General features: G+C 41.2%; 35 non-coding genes across 35 annotated transcripts; all 35 read left to right on the top strand.

Annotated features, from left to right (window-relative positions):
• The first annotated feature begins 114 nt into the window (after nt 1-114).
• LOC143699834 (5S ribosomal RNA) lies at nt 115-233 on the top strand. The gene has a single exon (XR_013188744.1). It is a non-coding gene; the product is annotated as a 5S ribosomal RNA (ribosomal RNA).
• A 373-nt stretch (nt 234-606) lies between these two features.
• Nucleotides 607-725, top strand: LOC143699835 (5S ribosomal RNA). The gene has a single exon (XR_013188745.1). It is a non-coding gene; the product is annotated as a 5S ribosomal RNA (ribosomal RNA).
• A 170-nt stretch (nt 726-895) lies between these two features.
• LOC143699836 (5S ribosomal RNA) lies at nt 896-1,014 on the top strand. Its single transcript, XR_013188746.1, has one exon. It is a non-coding gene; the product is annotated as a 5S ribosomal RNA (ribosomal RNA).
• Nucleotides 1,015-1,176: 162 nt separating this feature from the next.
• On the top strand, nt 1,177-1,295 carry LOC143699837 (5S ribosomal RNA). The gene has a single exon (XR_013188747.1). It is a non-coding gene; the product is annotated as a 5S ribosomal RNA (ribosomal RNA).
• A 162-nt stretch (nt 1,296-1,457) lies between these two features.
• Nucleotides 1,458-1,576, top strand: LOC143699839 (5S ribosomal RNA). Its single transcript, XR_013188749.1, has one exon. It is a non-coding gene; the product is annotated as a 5S ribosomal RNA (ribosomal RNA).
• A 363-nt stretch (nt 1,577-1,939) lies between these two features.
• Nucleotides 1,940-2,058, top strand: LOC143699840 (5S ribosomal RNA). Its single transcript, XR_013188750.1, has one exon. It is a non-coding gene; the product is annotated as a 5S ribosomal RNA (ribosomal RNA).
• Nucleotides 2,059-2,430: 372 nt separating this feature from the next.
• LOC143699841 (5S ribosomal RNA) lies at nt 2,431-2,549 on the top strand. Its single transcript, XR_013188751.1, has one exon. It is a non-coding gene; the product is annotated as a 5S ribosomal RNA (ribosomal RNA).
• A 169-nt stretch (nt 2,550-2,718) lies between these two features.
• Nucleotides 2,719-2,837, top strand: LOC143699842 (5S ribosomal RNA). The gene has a single exon (XR_013188752.1). It is a non-coding gene; the product is annotated as a 5S ribosomal RNA (ribosomal RNA).
• Nucleotides 2,838-2,999: 162 nt separating this feature from the next.
• LOC143699843 (5S ribosomal RNA) lies at nt 3,000-3,118 on the top strand. The gene has a single exon (XR_013188753.1). It is a non-coding gene; the product is annotated as a 5S ribosomal RNA (ribosomal RNA).
• Nucleotides 3,119-3,280: 162 nt separating this feature from the next.
• On the top strand, nt 3,281-3,399 carry LOC143699844 (5S ribosomal RNA). Its single transcript, XR_013188754.1, has one exon. It is a non-coding gene; the product is annotated as a 5S ribosomal RNA (ribosomal RNA).
• A 363-nt stretch (nt 3,400-3,762) lies between these two features.
• Nucleotides 3,763-3,881, top strand: LOC143699845 (5S ribosomal RNA). Its single transcript, XR_013188755.1, has one exon. It is a non-coding gene; the product is annotated as a 5S ribosomal RNA (ribosomal RNA).
• Nucleotides 3,882-4,252: 371 nt separating this feature from the next.
• LOC143699846 (5S ribosomal RNA) lies at nt 4,253-4,371 on the top strand. The gene has a single exon (XR_013188756.1). It is a non-coding gene; the product is annotated as a 5S ribosomal RNA (ribosomal RNA).
• Nucleotides 4,372-4,533: 162 nt separating this feature from the next.
• Nucleotides 4,534-4,652, top strand: LOC143699847 (5S ribosomal RNA). Its single transcript, XR_013188757.1, has one exon. It is a non-coding gene; the product is annotated as a 5S ribosomal RNA (ribosomal RNA).
• A 163-nt stretch (nt 4,653-4,815) lies between these two features.
• Nucleotides 4,816-4,934, top strand: LOC143700035 (5S ribosomal RNA). Its single transcript, XR_013188939.1, has one exon. It is a non-coding gene; the product is annotated as a 5S ribosomal RNA (ribosomal RNA).
• A 163-nt stretch (nt 4,935-5,097) lies between these two features.
• Nucleotides 5,098-5,216, top strand: LOC143699849 (5S ribosomal RNA). Its single transcript, XR_013188758.1, has one exon. It is a non-coding gene; the product is annotated as a 5S ribosomal RNA (ribosomal RNA).
• A 162-nt stretch (nt 5,217-5,378) lies between these two features.
• LOC143699851 (5S ribosomal RNA) lies at nt 5,379-5,497 on the top strand. The gene has a single exon (XR_013188760.1). It is a non-coding gene; the product is annotated as a 5S ribosomal RNA (ribosomal RNA).
• A 371-nt stretch (nt 5,498-5,868) lies between these two features.
• LOC143699852 (5S ribosomal RNA) lies at nt 5,869-5,987 on the top strand. The gene has a single exon (XR_013188761.1). It is a non-coding gene; the product is annotated as a 5S ribosomal RNA (ribosomal RNA).
• Nucleotides 5,988-6,149: 162 nt separating this feature from the next.
• On the top strand, nt 6,150-6,268 carry LOC143700101 (5S ribosomal RNA). Its single transcript, XR_013189002.1, has one exon. It is a non-coding gene; the product is annotated as a 5S ribosomal RNA (ribosomal RNA).
• A 161-nt stretch (nt 6,269-6,429) lies between these two features.
• Nucleotides 6,430-6,548, top strand: LOC143699853 (5S ribosomal RNA). Its single transcript, XR_013188762.1, has one exon. It is a non-coding gene; the product is annotated as a 5S ribosomal RNA (ribosomal RNA).
• Nucleotides 6,549-6,912: 364 nt separating this feature from the next.
• On the top strand, nt 6,913-7,031 carry LOC143699854 (5S ribosomal RNA). Its single transcript, XR_013188763.1, has one exon. It is a non-coding gene; the product is annotated as a 5S ribosomal RNA (ribosomal RNA).
• A 363-nt stretch (nt 7,032-7,394) lies between these two features.
• Nucleotides 7,395-7,513, top strand: LOC143699855 (5S ribosomal RNA). Its single transcript, XR_013188764.1, has one exon. It is a non-coding gene; the product is annotated as a 5S ribosomal RNA (ribosomal RNA).
• A 371-nt stretch (nt 7,514-7,884) lies between these two features.
• Nucleotides 7,885-8,003, top strand: LOC143700070 (5S ribosomal RNA). The gene has a single exon (XR_013188972.1). It is a non-coding gene; the product is annotated as a 5S ribosomal RNA (ribosomal RNA).
• A 162-nt stretch (nt 8,004-8,165) lies between these two features.
• Nucleotides 8,166-8,284, top strand: LOC143699857 (5S ribosomal RNA). The gene has a single exon (XR_013188766.1). It is a non-coding gene; the product is annotated as a 5S ribosomal RNA (ribosomal RNA).
• Nucleotides 8,285-8,447: 163 nt separating this feature from the next.
• On the top strand, nt 8,448-8,566 carry LOC143700036 (5S ribosomal RNA). Its single transcript, XR_013188940.1, has one exon. It is a non-coding gene; the product is annotated as a 5S ribosomal RNA (ribosomal RNA).
• Nucleotides 8,567-8,728: 162 nt separating this feature from the next.
• Nucleotides 8,729-8,847, top strand: LOC143699858 (5S ribosomal RNA). Its single transcript, XR_013188767.1, has one exon. It is a non-coding gene; the product is annotated as a 5S ribosomal RNA (ribosomal RNA).
• A 162-nt stretch (nt 8,848-9,009) lies between these two features.
• Nucleotides 9,010-9,128, top strand: LOC143699859 (5S ribosomal RNA). The gene has a single exon (XR_013188768.1). It is a non-coding gene; the product is annotated as a 5S ribosomal RNA (ribosomal RNA).
• Nucleotides 9,129-9,500: 372 nt separating this feature from the next.
• LOC143699860 (5S ribosomal RNA) lies at nt 9,501-9,619 on the top strand. Its single transcript, XR_013188769.1, has one exon. It is a non-coding gene; the product is annotated as a 5S ribosomal RNA (ribosomal RNA).
• A 363-nt stretch (nt 9,620-9,982) lies between these two features.
• On the top strand, nt 9,983-10,101 carry LOC143700071 (5S ribosomal RNA). The gene has a single exon (XR_013188973.1). It is a non-coding gene; the product is annotated as a 5S ribosomal RNA (ribosomal RNA).
• Nucleotides 10,102-10,263: 162 nt separating this feature from the next.
• On the top strand, nt 10,264-10,382 carry LOC143699861 (5S ribosomal RNA). Its single transcript, XR_013188770.1, has one exon. It is a non-coding gene; the product is annotated as a 5S ribosomal RNA (ribosomal RNA).
• A 163-nt stretch (nt 10,383-10,545) lies between these two features.
• Nucleotides 10,546-10,664, top strand: LOC143700039 (5S ribosomal RNA). Its single transcript, XR_013188942.1, has one exon. It is a non-coding gene; the product is annotated as a 5S ribosomal RNA (ribosomal RNA).
• A 162-nt stretch (nt 10,665-10,826) lies between these two features.
• Nucleotides 10,827-10,945, top strand: LOC143699863 (5S ribosomal RNA). Its single transcript, XR_013188772.1, has one exon. It is a non-coding gene; the product is annotated as a 5S ribosomal RNA (ribosomal RNA).
• A 162-nt stretch (nt 10,946-11,107) lies between these two features.
• LOC143699865 (5S ribosomal RNA) lies at nt 11,108-11,226 on the top strand. Its single transcript, XR_013188773.1, has one exon. It is a non-coding gene; the product is annotated as a 5S ribosomal RNA (ribosomal RNA).
• A 372-nt stretch (nt 11,227-11,598) lies between these two features.
• LOC143699866 (5S ribosomal RNA) lies at nt 11,599-11,717 on the top strand. Its single transcript, XR_013188774.1, has one exon. It is a non-coding gene; the product is annotated as a 5S ribosomal RNA (ribosomal RNA).
• A 372-nt stretch (nt 11,718-12,089) lies between these two features.
• Nucleotides 12,090-12,208, top strand: LOC143699867 (5S ribosomal RNA). The gene has a single exon (XR_013188775.1). It is a non-coding gene; the product is annotated as a 5S ribosomal RNA (ribosomal RNA).
• Nucleotides 12,209-12,579: 371 nt separating this feature from the next.
• LOC143699868 (5S ribosomal RNA) lies at nt 12,580-12,698 on the top strand. Its single transcript, XR_013188776.1, has one exon. It is a non-coding gene; the product is annotated as a 5S ribosomal RNA (ribosomal RNA).
• Nucleotides 12,699-12,704: the final 6 nt, after the last annotated feature.

Below are 12,704 nucleotides of genomic sequence, written 5' to 3' on the forward strand. Positions count from 1 at the left end.
TCTCTGAGATTCTTCAGAAAGCATGAAAGAGCTTGAGTTTTTTCAAAAGTTGTTCTTAGTTTTCTTCACTAATGGTCTAACCTTTTAAATAGCCCAATTTTGGCAGCAGTTTTAGCTTACGGCCATACCACCTTGGGCACGCCCGATCTCGTCTGATCTCGGAAGCTAAGCAGGGTCGGGCCTGGTTAGTACTTGGATGGGAGACCGCCTGGGAATACCAGGTGCTGTAAGCTTTTAAAAAAAAAAAAAAAAAAAAAAAAGAGTGCCTGAGCTTCAAAAAGCCTTAAAAAGTCTCTGAGATTCTTCAGAAAGCATGAAAGAGTTTGAGTTTTTTCAAAAGTTCTTCTTAGTCTTCTTCACTAATGGTCTAAGCTTTTAAATAAGGCCTGGTTAGTACTTGGATGGGAGGCCGCATGGGAATACTAGGTGTTGTAAGCTTTTTTAAGAAAAAAAAAAAAGAGTCCCTGAGCTTCTTCAAAAAGCCTTAAAAAGTCTCTGAGATTCTTCAGAAAGCATGAAAGAGCTTGAGTTTTTTCAAAAGTTGTTCTTAGTTTTCTTCACTAATGGTCTAACCTTTTAAATAGCCCAATTTTGGCAGCAGTTTTAGCTTACGGCCATACCACCTTGGGCACGCCCGATCTCGTCTGATCTCGGAAGCTAAGCAGGGTCGGGCCTGGTTAGTACTTGGATGGGAGACCGCCTGGGAATACCAGGTGCTGTAAGCTTTTAAAAAAAAAAAAAAAAAAAAAAGAGTGCCTGAGCTTCAAAAAGCCTTAAAAAGTCTCTGAGATTCTTCAGAAAGCATGAAAGAGTTTGAGTTTTTTCAAAAGTTGTTCTTAGTTTTCTTCACTAATGGTCTAACCTTTTAAATAGCCCAATTTTGGCAGCAGTATTCGCTTACGGCCATACCACCTTGGGCACGCCCGATCTCGTCTGATCTCGGAAGCTAAGCAGGGTCGGGCCTGGTTAGTACTTGGATGGGAGACCGCCTGGGAATACCAGGTGCTGTAAGCTTTTAAAAAAAAAAAAAAGAGTGCCTGAGCTTCAAAAAGCCTTAAAAAGTCTCTGAGATTCTTCAGAAAGCATGAAAGAGTTTGAGTTTTTTCAAAAGTTGTTCTTAGTTTTCTTCACTAATGGTCTAACCTTTTAAATAGCCCAATTTTGGCAGCAGTATTCGCTTACGGCCATACCACCTTGGGCACGCCCGATCTCGTCTGATCTCGGAAGCTAAGCAGGGTCGGGCCTGGTTAGTACTTGGATGGGAGACCGCCTGGGAATACCAGGTGCTGTAAGCTTTTAAAAAAAAAAAAAAGAGTGCCTGAGCTTCAAAAAGCCTTAAAAAGTCTCTGAGATTCTTCAGAAAGCATGAAAGAGTTTGAGTTTTTTCAAAAGTTGTTCTTAGTTTTCTTCACTAATGGTCTAACCTTTTAAATAGCCCAATTTTGGCAGCAGTTTTAGCTTACGGCCATACCACCTTGGGCACGCCCGATCTCGTCTGATCTCGGAAGCTAAGCAGGGTCGGGCCTGGTTAGTACTTGGATGGGAGACCGCCTGGGAATACCAGGTGCTGTAAGCTTTTAAAAAAAAAAAAAAGAGTGCCTGAGCTTCAAAAAGCCTTAAAAAGTCTCTGAGATTCTTCAGAAAGCATGAAAGAGTTTGAGTTTTTTCAAAAGTTCTTCTTAGTCTTCTTCACTAATGGTCTAAGCTTTTAAATAAGGCCTGGTTAGTACTTGGATGGGAGGCCGCATGGGAATACTAGGTGTTGTAAGCTTTTTTAAGAAAAAAAAAAAAGAGTCCCTGAGCTTCTTCAAAAAGCCTTAAAAAGTCTCTGAGATTCTTCAGAAAGCATGAAAGAGCTTGAGTTTTTTCAAAAGTTGTTCTTAGTTTTCTTCACTAATGGTCTAACCTTTTAAATAGCCCAATTTTGGCAGCAGTTTTAGCTTACGGCCATACCACCTTGGGCACGCCCGATCTCGTCTGATCTCGGAAGCTAAGCAGGGTCGGGCCTGGTTAGTACTTGGATGGGAGACCGCCTGGGAATACCAGGTGCTGTAAGCTTTTAAAAAAAAAAAAAAAAAAAAAAAGAGTGCCTGAGCTTCAAAAAGCCTTAAAAAGTCTCTGAGATTCTTCAGAAAGCATGAAAGAGTTTGAGTTTTTTCAAAAGTTCTTCTTAGTCTTCTTCACTAATGGTCTAAGCTTTTAAATAAGGCCTGGTTAGTACTTGGATGGGAGGCCGCATGGGAATACTAGGTGTTGTAAGCTTTTTTAAGAAAAAAAAAAAAGAGTCCCTGAGCTTCTTCAAAAAGCCTTAAAAAGTCTCTGAGATTCTTCAGAAAGCATGAAAGAGCTTGAGTTTTTTCAAAAGTTGTTCTTAGTTTTCTTCACTAATGGTCTAACCTTTTAAATAGCCCAATTTTGGCAGCAGTTTTAGCTTACGGCCATACCACCTTGGGCACGCCCGATCTCGTCTGATCTCGGAAGCTAAGCAGGGTCGGGCCTGGTTAGTACTTGGATGGGAGACCGCCTGGGAATACCAGGTGCTGTAAGCTTTTAAAAAAAAAAAAAAAAAAAAAGAGTGCCTGAGCTTCAAAAAGCCTTAAAAAGTCTCTGAGATTCTTCAGAAAGCATGAAAGAGTTTGAGTTTTTTCAAAAGTTGTTCTTAGTTTTCTTCACTAATGGTCTAACCTTTTAAATAGCCCAATTTTGGCAGCAGTATTCGCTTACGGCCATACCACCTTGGGCACGCCCGATCTCGTCTGATCTCGGAAGCTAAGCAGGGTCGGGCCTGGTTAGTACTTGGATGGGAGACCGCCTGGGAATACCAGGTGCTGTAAGCTTTTAAAAAAAAAAAAAAGAGTGCCTGAGCTTCAAAAAGCCTTAAAAAGTCTCTGAGATTCTTCAGAAAGCATGAAAGAGTTTGAGTTTTTTCAAAAGTTGTTCTTAGTTTTCTTCACTAATGGTCTAACCTTTTAAATAGCCCAATTTTGGCAGCAGTATTCGCTTACGGCCATACCACCTTGGGCACGCCCGATCTCGTCTGATCTCGGAAGCTAAGCAGGGTCGGGCCTGGTTAGTACTTGGATGGGAGACCGCCTGGGAATACCAGGTGCTGTAAGCTTTTAAAAAAAAAAAAAAGAGTGCCTGAGCTTCAAAAAGCCTTAAAAAGTCTCTGAGATTCTTCAGAAAGCATGAAAGAGTTTGAGTTTTTTCAAAAGTTGTTCTTAGTTTTCTTCACTAATGGTCTAACCTTTTAAATAGCCCAATTTTGGCAGCAGTTTTAGCTTACGGCCATACCACCTTGGGCACGCCCGATCTCGTCTGATCTCGGAAGCTAAGCAGGGTCGGGCCTGGTTAGTACTTGGATGGGAGACCGCCTGGGAATACCAGGTGCTGTAAGCTTTTAAAAAAAAAAAAAAGAGTGCCTGAGCTTCAAAAAGCCTTAAAAAGTCTCTGAGATTCTTCAGAAAGCATGAAAGAGTTTGAGTTTTTTCAAAAGTTCTTCTTAGTCTTCTTCACTAATGGTCTAAGCTTTTAAATAAGGCCTGGTTAGTACTTGGATGGGAGGCCGCATGGGAATACTAGGTGTTGTAAGCTTTTTTAAGAAAAAAAAAAAAGAGTCCCTGAGCTTCTTCAAAAAGCCTTAAAAAGTCTCTGAGATTCTTCAGAAAGCATGAAAGAGCTTGAGTTTTTTCAAAAGTTGTTCTTAGTTTTCTTCACTAATGGTCTAACCTTTTAAATAGCCCAATTTTGGCAGCAGTTTTAGCTTACGGCCATACCACCTTGGGCACGCCCGATCTCGTCTGATCTCGGAAGCTAAGCAGGGTCGGGCCTGGTTAGTACTTGGATGGGAGACCGCCTGGGAATACCAGGTGCTGTAAGCTTTTAAAAAAAAAAAAAAAAAAAAAAGAGTGCCTGAGCTTCAAAAAGCCTTAAAAAGTCTCTGAGATTCTTCAGAAAGCATGAAAGAGTTTGAGTTTTTTCAAAAGTTCTTCTTAGTCTTCTTCACTAATGGTCTAAGCTTTTAAATAAGGCCTGGTTAGTACTTGGATGGGAGGCCGCATGGGAATACTAGGTGTTGTAAGCTTTTTTAAGAAAAAAAAAAAAGAGTCCCTGAGCTTCTTCAAAAAGCCTTAAAAAGTCTCTGAGATTCTTCAGAAAGCATGAAAGAGCTTGAGTTTTTTCAAAAGTTGTTCTTAGTTTTCTTCACTAATGGTCTAACCTTTTAAATAGCCCAATTTTGGCAGCAGTTTTAGCTTACGGCCATACCACCTTGGGCACGCCCGATCTCGTCTGATCTCGGAAGCTAAGCAGGGTCGGGCCTGGTTAGTACTTGGATGGGAGACCGCCTGGGAATACCAGGTGCTGTAAGCTTTTAAAAAAAAAAAAAAGAGTGCCTGAGCTTCAAAAAGCCTTAAAAAGTCTCTGAGATTCTTCAGAAAGCATGAAAGAGTTTGAGTTTTTTCAAAAGTTGTTCTTAGTTTTCTTCACTAATGGTCTAACCTTTTAAATAGCCCAATTTTGGCAGCAGTATTCGCTTACGGCCATACCACCTTGGGCACGCCCGATCTCGTCTGATCTCGGAAGCTAAGCAGGGTCGGGCCTGGTTAGTACTTGGATGGGAGACCGCCTGGGAATACCAGGTGCTGTAAGCTTTTAAAAAAAAAAAAAAAGAGTGCCTGAGCTTCAAAAAGCCTTAAAAAGTCTCTGAGATTCTTCAGAAAGCATGAAAGAGTTTGAGTTTTTTCAAAAGTTGTTCTTAGTTTTCTTCACTAATGGTCTAACCTTTTAAATAGCCCAATTTTGGCAGCAGTATTCGCTTACGGCCATACCACCTTGGGCACGCCCGATCTCGTCTGATCTCGGAAGCTAAGCAGGGTCGGGCCTGGTTAGTACTTGGATGGGAGCCCGCCTGGGAATACCAGGTGCTGTAAGCTTTTAAAAAAAAAAAAAAAGAGTGCCTGAGCTTCAAAAAGCCTTAAAAAGTCTCTGAGATTCTTCAGAAAGCATGAAAGAGTTTGAGTTTTTTCAAAAGTTGTTCTTAGTTTTCTTCACTAATGGTCTAACCTTTTAAATAGCCCAATTTTGGCAGCAGTATTCGCTTACGGCCATACCACCTTGGGCACGCCCGATCTCGTCTGATCTCGGAAGCTAAGCAGGGTCGGGCCTGGTTAGTACTTGGATGGGAGACCGCCTGGGAATACCAGGTGCTGTAAGCTTTTAAAAAAAAAAAAAAGAGTGCCTGAGCTTCAAAAAGCCTTAAAAAGTCTCTGAGATTCTTCAGAAAGCATGAAAGAGTTTGAGTTTTTTCAAAAGTTGTTCTTAGTTTTCTTCACTAATGGTCTAACCTTTTAAATAGCCCAATTTTGGCAGCAGTATTCGCTTACGGCCATACCACCTTGGGCACGCCCGATCTCGTCTGATCTCGGAAGCTAAGCAGGGTCGGGCCTGGTTAGTACTTGGATGGGAGACCGCCTGGGAATACCAGGTGCTGTAAGCTTTTAAAAAAAAAAAAAAAAAAAAAAAGAGTGCCTGAGCTTCAAAAAGCCTTAAAAAGTCTCTGAGATTCTTCAGAAAGCATGAAAGAGTTTGAGTTTTTTCAAAAGTTCTTCTTAGTCTTCTTCACTAATGGTCTAAGCTTTTAAATAAGGCCTGGTTAGTACTTGGATGGGAGGCCGCATGGGAATACTAGGTGTTGTAAGCTTTTTTAAGAAAAAAAAAAAGAGTCCCTGAGCTTCTTCAAAAAGCCTTAAAAAGTCTCTGAGATTCTTCAGAAAGCATGAAAGAGCTTGAGTTTTTTCAAAAGTTGTTCTTAGTTTTCTTCACTAATGGTCTAACCTTTTAAATAGCCCAATTTTGGCAGCAGTTTTAGCTTACGGCCATACCACCTTGGGCACGCCCGATCTCGTCTGATCTCGGAAGCTAAGCAGGGTCGGGCCTGGTTAGTACTTGGATGGGAGACCGCCTGGGAATACCAGGTGCTGTAAGCTTTTAAAAAAAAAAAAAAGAGTGCCTGAGCTTCAAAAAGCCTTAAAAAGTCTCTGAGATTCTTCAGAAAGCATGAAAGAGTTTGAGTTTTTTCAAAAGTTGTTCTTAGTTTTCTTCACTAATGGTCTAACCTTTTAAATAGCCCAATTTTGGCAGCAGTATTCGCTTACGGCCATACCACCTTGGGCACGCCCGATCTCGTCTGATCTCGGAAGCTAAGCAGGGTCGGGCCTGGTTAGTACTTGGATGGGAGACCGCCTGGGAATACCAGGTAATGTAAGCTTTTAAAAAAAAAAAAAGAGTGCCTGAGCTTCAAAAAGCCTTAAAAAGTCTCTGAGATTCTTCAGAAAGCATGAAAGAGTTTGAGTTTTTTCAAAAGTTGTTCTTAGTTTTCTTCACTAATGGTCTAACCTTTTAAATAGCCCAATTTTGGCAGCAGTATTCGCTTACGGCCATACCACCTTGGGCACGCCCGATCTCGTCTGATCTCGGAAGCTAAGCAGGGTCGGGCCTGGTTAGTACTTGGATGGGAGACCGCCTGGGAATACCAGGTGCTGTAAGCTTTTAAAAAATAAAAAAAGAGTGCCTGAGCTTCAAAAAGCCTTAAAAAGTCTCTGAGATTCTTCAGAAAGCATGAAAGAGTTTGAGTTTTTTCAAAAGTTCTTCTTAGTCTTCTTCACTAATGGTCTAAGCTTTTAAATAAGGCCTGGTTAGTACTTGGATGGGAGGCCGCATGGGAATACTAGGTGTTGTAAGCTTTTTTAAGAAAAAAAAAAAAAGAGTCCCTGAGCTTCTTCAAAAAGCCTTAAAAAGTCTCTGAGATTCTTCAGAAAGCATGAAAGAGCTTGAGTTTTTTCAAAAGTTGTTCTTAGTTTTCTTCACTAATGGTCTAACCTTTTAAATAGCCCAATTTTGGCAGCAGTTTTAGCTTACGGCCATACCACCTTGGGCACGCCCGATCTCGTCTGATCTCGGAAGCTAAGCAGGGTCGGGCCTGGTTAGTACTTGGATGGGAGACCGCCTGGGAATACCAGGTGCTGTAAGCTTTTAAAAAAAAAAAAAAGAGTGCCTGAGCTTCAAAAAGCCTTAAAAAGTCTCTGAGATTCTTCAGAAAGCATGAAAGAGTTTGAGTTTTTTCAAAAGTTCTTCTTAGTCTTCTTCACTAATGGTCTAAGCTTTTAAATAAGGCCTGGTTAGTACTTGGATGGGAGGCCGCATGGGAATACTAGGTGTTGTAAGCTTTTTTAAGAAAAAAAAAAAAGAGTCCCTGAGCTTCTTCAAAAAGCCTTAAAAAGTCTCTGAGATTCTTCAGAAAGCATGAAAGAGCTTGAGTTTTTTCAAAAGTTGTTCTTAGTTTTCTTCACTAATGGTCTAACCTTTTAAATAGCCCAATTTTGGCAGCAGTTTTAGCTTACGGCCATACCACCTTGGGCACGCCCGATCTCGTCTGATCTCGGAAGCTAAGCAGGGTCGGGCCTGGTTAGTACTTGGATGGGAGACCGCCTGGGAATACCAGGTGCTGTAAGCTTTTAAAAAAAAAAAAAAAAAAAAAAGAGTGCCTGAGCTTCAAAAAGCCTTAAAAAGTCTCTGAGATTCTTCAGAAAGCATGAAAGAGTTTGAGTTTTTTCAAAAGTTCTTCTTAGTCTTCTTCACTAATGGTCTAAGCTTTTAAATAAGGCCTGGTTAGTACTTGGATGGGAGGCCGCATGGGAATACTAGGTGTTGTAAGCTTTTTTAAGAAAAAAAAAAAAGAGTCCCTGAGCTTCTTCAAAAAGCCTTAAAAAGTCTCTGAGATTCTTCAGAAAGCACGAAAGAGCTTGAGTTTTTTCAAAAGTTGTTCTTAGTTTTCTTCACTAATGGTCTAACCTTTTAAATAGCCCAATTTTGGCAGCAGTTTTAGCTTACGGCCATACCACCTTGGGCACGCCCGATCTCGTCTGATCTCGGAAGCTAAGCAGGGTCGGGCCTGCTTAGTACTTGGATGGGAGACCGCCTGGGAATACCAGGTGCTGTAAGCTTTTAAAAAAAAAAAAAAGAGTGCCTGAGCTTCAAAAAGCCTTAAAAAGTCTCTGAGATTCTTCAGAAAGCATGAAAGAGTTTGAGTTTTTTCAAAAGTTGTTCTTAGTTTTCTTCACTAATGGTCTAACCTTTTAAATAGCCCAATTTTGGCAGCAGTATTCGCTTACGGCCATACCACCTTGGGCACGCCCGATCTCGTCTGATCTCGGAAGCTAAGCAGGGTCGGGCCTGGTTAGTACTTGGATGGGAGACCGCCTGGGAATACCAGGTGCTGTAAGCTTTTAAAAAAAAAAAAAAAGAGTGCCTGAGCTTCAAAAAGCCTTAAAAAGTCTCTGAGATTCTTCAGAAAGCATGAAAGAGTTTGAGTTTTTTCAAAAGTTGTTCTTAGTTTTCTTCACTAATGGTCTAACCTTTTAAATAGCCCAATTTTGGCAGCAGTATTCGCTTACGGCCATACCACCTTGGGCACGCCCGATCTCGTCTGATCTCGGAAGCTAAGCAGGGTCGGGCCTGGTTAGTACTTGGATGGGAGCCCGCCTGGGAATACCAGGTGCTGTAAGCTTTTAAAAAAAAAAAAAAGAGTGCCTGAGCTTCAAAAAGCCTTAAAAAGTCTCTGAGATTCTTCAGAAAGCATGAAAGAGTTTGAGTTTTTTCAAAAGTTGTTCTTAGTTTTCTTCACTAATGGTCTAACCTTTTAAATAGCCCAATTTTGGCAGCAGTATTCGCTTACGGCCATACCACCTTGGGCACGCCCGATCTCGTCTGATCTCGGAAGCTAAGCAGGGTCGGGCCTGGTTAGTACTTGGATGGGAGACCGCCTGGGAATACCAGGTGCTGTAAGCTTTTAAAAAAAAAAAAAAGAGTGCCTGAGCTTCAAAAAGCCTTAAAAAGTCTCTGAGATTCTTCAGAAAGCATGAAAGAGTTTGAGTTTTTTCAAAAGTTGTTCTTAGTTTTCTTCACTAATGGTCTAACCTTTTAAATAGCCCAATTTTGGCAGCAGTATTCGCTTACGGCCATACCACCTTGGGCACGCCCGATCTCGTCTGATCTCGGAAGCTAAGCAGGGTCGGGCCTGGTTAGTACTTGGATGGGAGACCGCCTGGGAATACCAGGTGCTGTAAGCTTTTAAAAAAAAAAAAAAAAAAAAAAAGAGTGCCTGAGCTTCAAAAAGCCTTAAAAAGTCTCTGAGATTCTTCAGAAAGCATGAAAGAGTTTGAGTTTTTTCAAAAGTTCTTCTTAGTCTTCTTCACTAATGGTCTAAGCTTTTAAATAAGGCCTGGTTAGTACTTGGATGGGAGGCCGCATGGGAATACTAGGTGTTGTAAGCTTTTTTAAGAAAAAAAAAAAAGAGTCCCTGAGCTTCTTCAAAAAGCCTTAAAAAGTCTCTGAGATTCTTCAGAAAGCATGAAAGAGCTTGAGTTTTTTCAAAAGTTGTTCTTAGTTTTCTTCACTAATGGTCTAACCTTTTAAATAGCCCAATTTTGGCAGCAGTTTTAGCTTACGGCCATACCACCTTGGGCACGCCCGATCTCGTCTGATCTCGGAAGCTAAGCAGGGTCGGGCCTGGTTAGTACTTGGATGGGAGACCGCCTGGGAATACCAGGTGCTGTAAGCTTTTAAAAAAAAAAAAAAGAGTGCCTGAGCTTCAAAAAGCCTTAAAAAGTCTCTGAGATTCTTCAGAAAGCATGAAAGAGTTTGAGTTTTTTCAAAAGTTCTTCTTAGTCTTCTTCACTAATGGTCTAAGCTTTTAAATAAGGCCTGGTTAGTACTTGGATGGGAGGCCGCATGGGAATACTAGGTGTTGTAAGCTTTTTTAAGAAAAAAAAAAAAGAGTCCCTGAGCTTCTTCAAAAAGCCTTAAAAAGTCTCTGAGATTCTTCAGAAAGCACGAAAGAGCTTGAGTTTTTTCAAAAGTTGTTCTTAGTTTTCTTCACTAATGGTCTAACCTTTTAAATAGCCCAATTTTGGCAGCAGTTTTAGCTTACGGCCATACCACCTTGGGCACGCCCGATCTCGTCTGATCTCGGAAGCTAAGCAGGGTCGGGCCTGCTTAGTACTTGGATGGGAGACCGCCTGGGAATACCAGGTGCTGTAAGCTTTTAAAAAAAAAAAAAAGAGTGCCTGAGCTTCAAAAAGCCTTAAAAAGTCTCTGAGATTCTTCAGAAAGCATGAAAGAGTTTGAGTTTTTTCAAAAGTTGTTCTTAGTTTTCTTCACTAATGGTCTAACCTTTTAAATAGCCCAATTTTGGCAGCAGTATTCGCTTACGGCCATACCACCTTGGGCACGCCCGATCTCGTCTGATCTCGGAAGCTAAGCAGGGTCGGGCCTGGTTAGTACTTGGATGGGAGACCGCCTGGGAATACCAGGTGCTGTAAGCTTTTAAAAAAAAAAAAAAAGAGTGCCTGAGCTTCAAAAAGCCTTAAAAAGTCTCTGAGATTCTTCAGAAAGCATGAAAGAGTTTGAGTTTTTTCAAAAGTTGTTCTTAGTTTTCTTCACTAATGGTCTAACCTTTTAAATAGCCCAATTTTGGCAGCAGTATTCGCTTACGGCCATACCACCTTGGGCACGCCCGATCTCGTCTGATCTCGGAAGCTAAGCAGGGTCGGGCCTGGTTAGTACTTGGATGGGAGCCCGCCTGGGAATACCAGGTGCTGTAAGCTTTTAAAAAAAAAAAAAAGAGTGCCTGAGCTTCAAAAAGCCTTAAAAAGTCTCTGAGATTCTTCAGAAAGCATGAAAGAGTTTGAGTTTTTTCAAAAGTTGTTCTTAGTTTTCTTCACTAATGGTCTAACCTTTTAAATAGCCCAATTTTGGCAGCAGTATTCGCTTACGGCCATACCACCTTGGGCACGCCCGATCTCGTCTGATCTCGGAAGCTAAGCAGGGTCGGGCCTGGTTAGTACTTGGATGGGAGACCGCCTGGGAATACCAGGTGCTGTAAGCTTTTAAAAAAAAAAAAAAGAGTGCCTGAGCTTCAAAAAGCCTTAAAAAGTCTCTGAGATTCTTCAGAAAGCATGAAAGAGTTTGAGTTTTTTCAAAAGTTGTTCTTAGTTTTCTTCACTAATGGTCTAACCTTTTAAATAGCCCAATTTTGGCAGCAGTATTCGCTTACGGCCATACCACCTTGGGCACGCCCGATCTCGTCTGATCTCGGAAGCTAAGCAGGGTCGGGCCTGGTTAGTACTTGGATGGGAGACCGCCTGGGAATACCAGGTGCTGTAAGCTTTTAAAAAAAAAAAAAAAAAAAAAAAGAGTGCCTGAGCTTCAAAAAGCCTTAAAAAGTCTCTGAGATTCTTCAGAAAGCATGAAAGAGTTTGAGTTTTTTCAAAAGTTCTTCTTAGTCTTCTTCACTAATGGTCTAAGCTTTTAAATAAGGCCTGGTTAGTACTTGGATGGGAGGCCGCATGGGAATACTAGGTGTTGTAAGCTTTTTTAAGAAAAAAAAAAAAGAGTCCCTGAGCTTCTTCAAAAAGCCTTAAAAAGTCTCTGAGATTCTTCAGAAAGCATGAAAGAGCTTGAGTTTTTTCAAAAGTTGTTCTTAGTTTTCTTCACTAATGGTCTAACCTTTTAAATAGCCCAATTTTGGCAGCAGTATTCGCTTACGGCCATACCACCTTGGGCACGCCCGATCTCGTCTGATCTCGGAAGCTAAGCAGGGTCGGGCCTGGTTAGTACTTGGATGGGAGACCGCCTGGGAATACCAGGTGCTGTAAGCTTTTAAAAAAAAAAAAAAAAAAAAAAAGAGTGCCTGAGCTTCAAAAAGCCTTAAAAAGTCTCTGAGATTCTTCAGAAAGCATGAAAGAGTTTGAGTTTTTTCAAAAGTTCTTCTTAGTCTTCTTCACTAATGGTCTAAGCTTTTAAATAAGGCCTGGTTAGTACTTGGATGGGAGGCCGCATGGGAATACTAGGTGTTGTAAGCTTTTTTAAGAAAAAAAAAAAAGAGTCCCTGAGCTTCTTCAAAAAGCCTTAAAAAGTCTCTGAGATTCTTCAGAAAGCATGAAAGAGCTTGAGTTTTTTCAAAAGTTGTTCTTAGTTTTCTTCACTAATGGTCTAACCTTTTAAATAGCCCAATTTTGGCAGCAGTTTTAGCTTACGGCCATACCACCTTGGGCACGCCCGATCTCGTCTGATCTCGGAAGCTAAGCAGGGTCGGGCCTGGTTAGTACTTGGATGGGAGACCGCCTGGGAATACCAGGTGCTGTAAGCTTTTAAAAAAAAAAAAAAAAAAAAAAGAGTGCCTGAGCTTCAAAAAGCCTTAAAAAGTCTCTGAGATTCTTCAGAAAGCATGAAAGAGTTTGAGTTTTTTCAAAAGTTCTTCTTAGTCTTCTTCACTAATGGTCTAAGCTTTTAAATAAGGCCTGGTTAGTACTTGGATGGGAGGCCGCATGGGAATACTAGGTGTTGTAAGCTTTTTTAAGAAAAAAAAAAAAGAGTCCCTGAGCTTCTTCAAAAAGCCTTAAAAAGTCTCTGAGATTCTTCAGAAAGCATGAAAGAGCTTGAGTTTTTTCAAAAGTTGTTCTTAGTTTTCTTCACTAATGGTCTAACCTTTTAAATAGCCCAATTTTGGCAGCAGTTTTAGCTTACGGCCATACCACCTTGGGCACGCCCGATCTCGTCTGATCTCGGAAGCTAAGCAGGGTCGGGCCTGGTTAGTACTTGGATGGGAGACCGCCTGGGAATACCAGGTGCTGTAAGCTTTTAAA

This window comes from Siphateles boraxobius, unplaced genomic scaffold (assembly GCF_051911475.1).
Source record: "Siphateles boraxobius isolate OS27281-9 unplaced genomic scaffold, OSU_SipBor_1 317, whole genome shotgun sequence".
NCBI classification, from domain to species: Eukaryota; Metazoa; Chordata; class Actinopteri; order Cypriniformes; family Leuciscidae; genus Siphateles; species Siphateles boraxobius.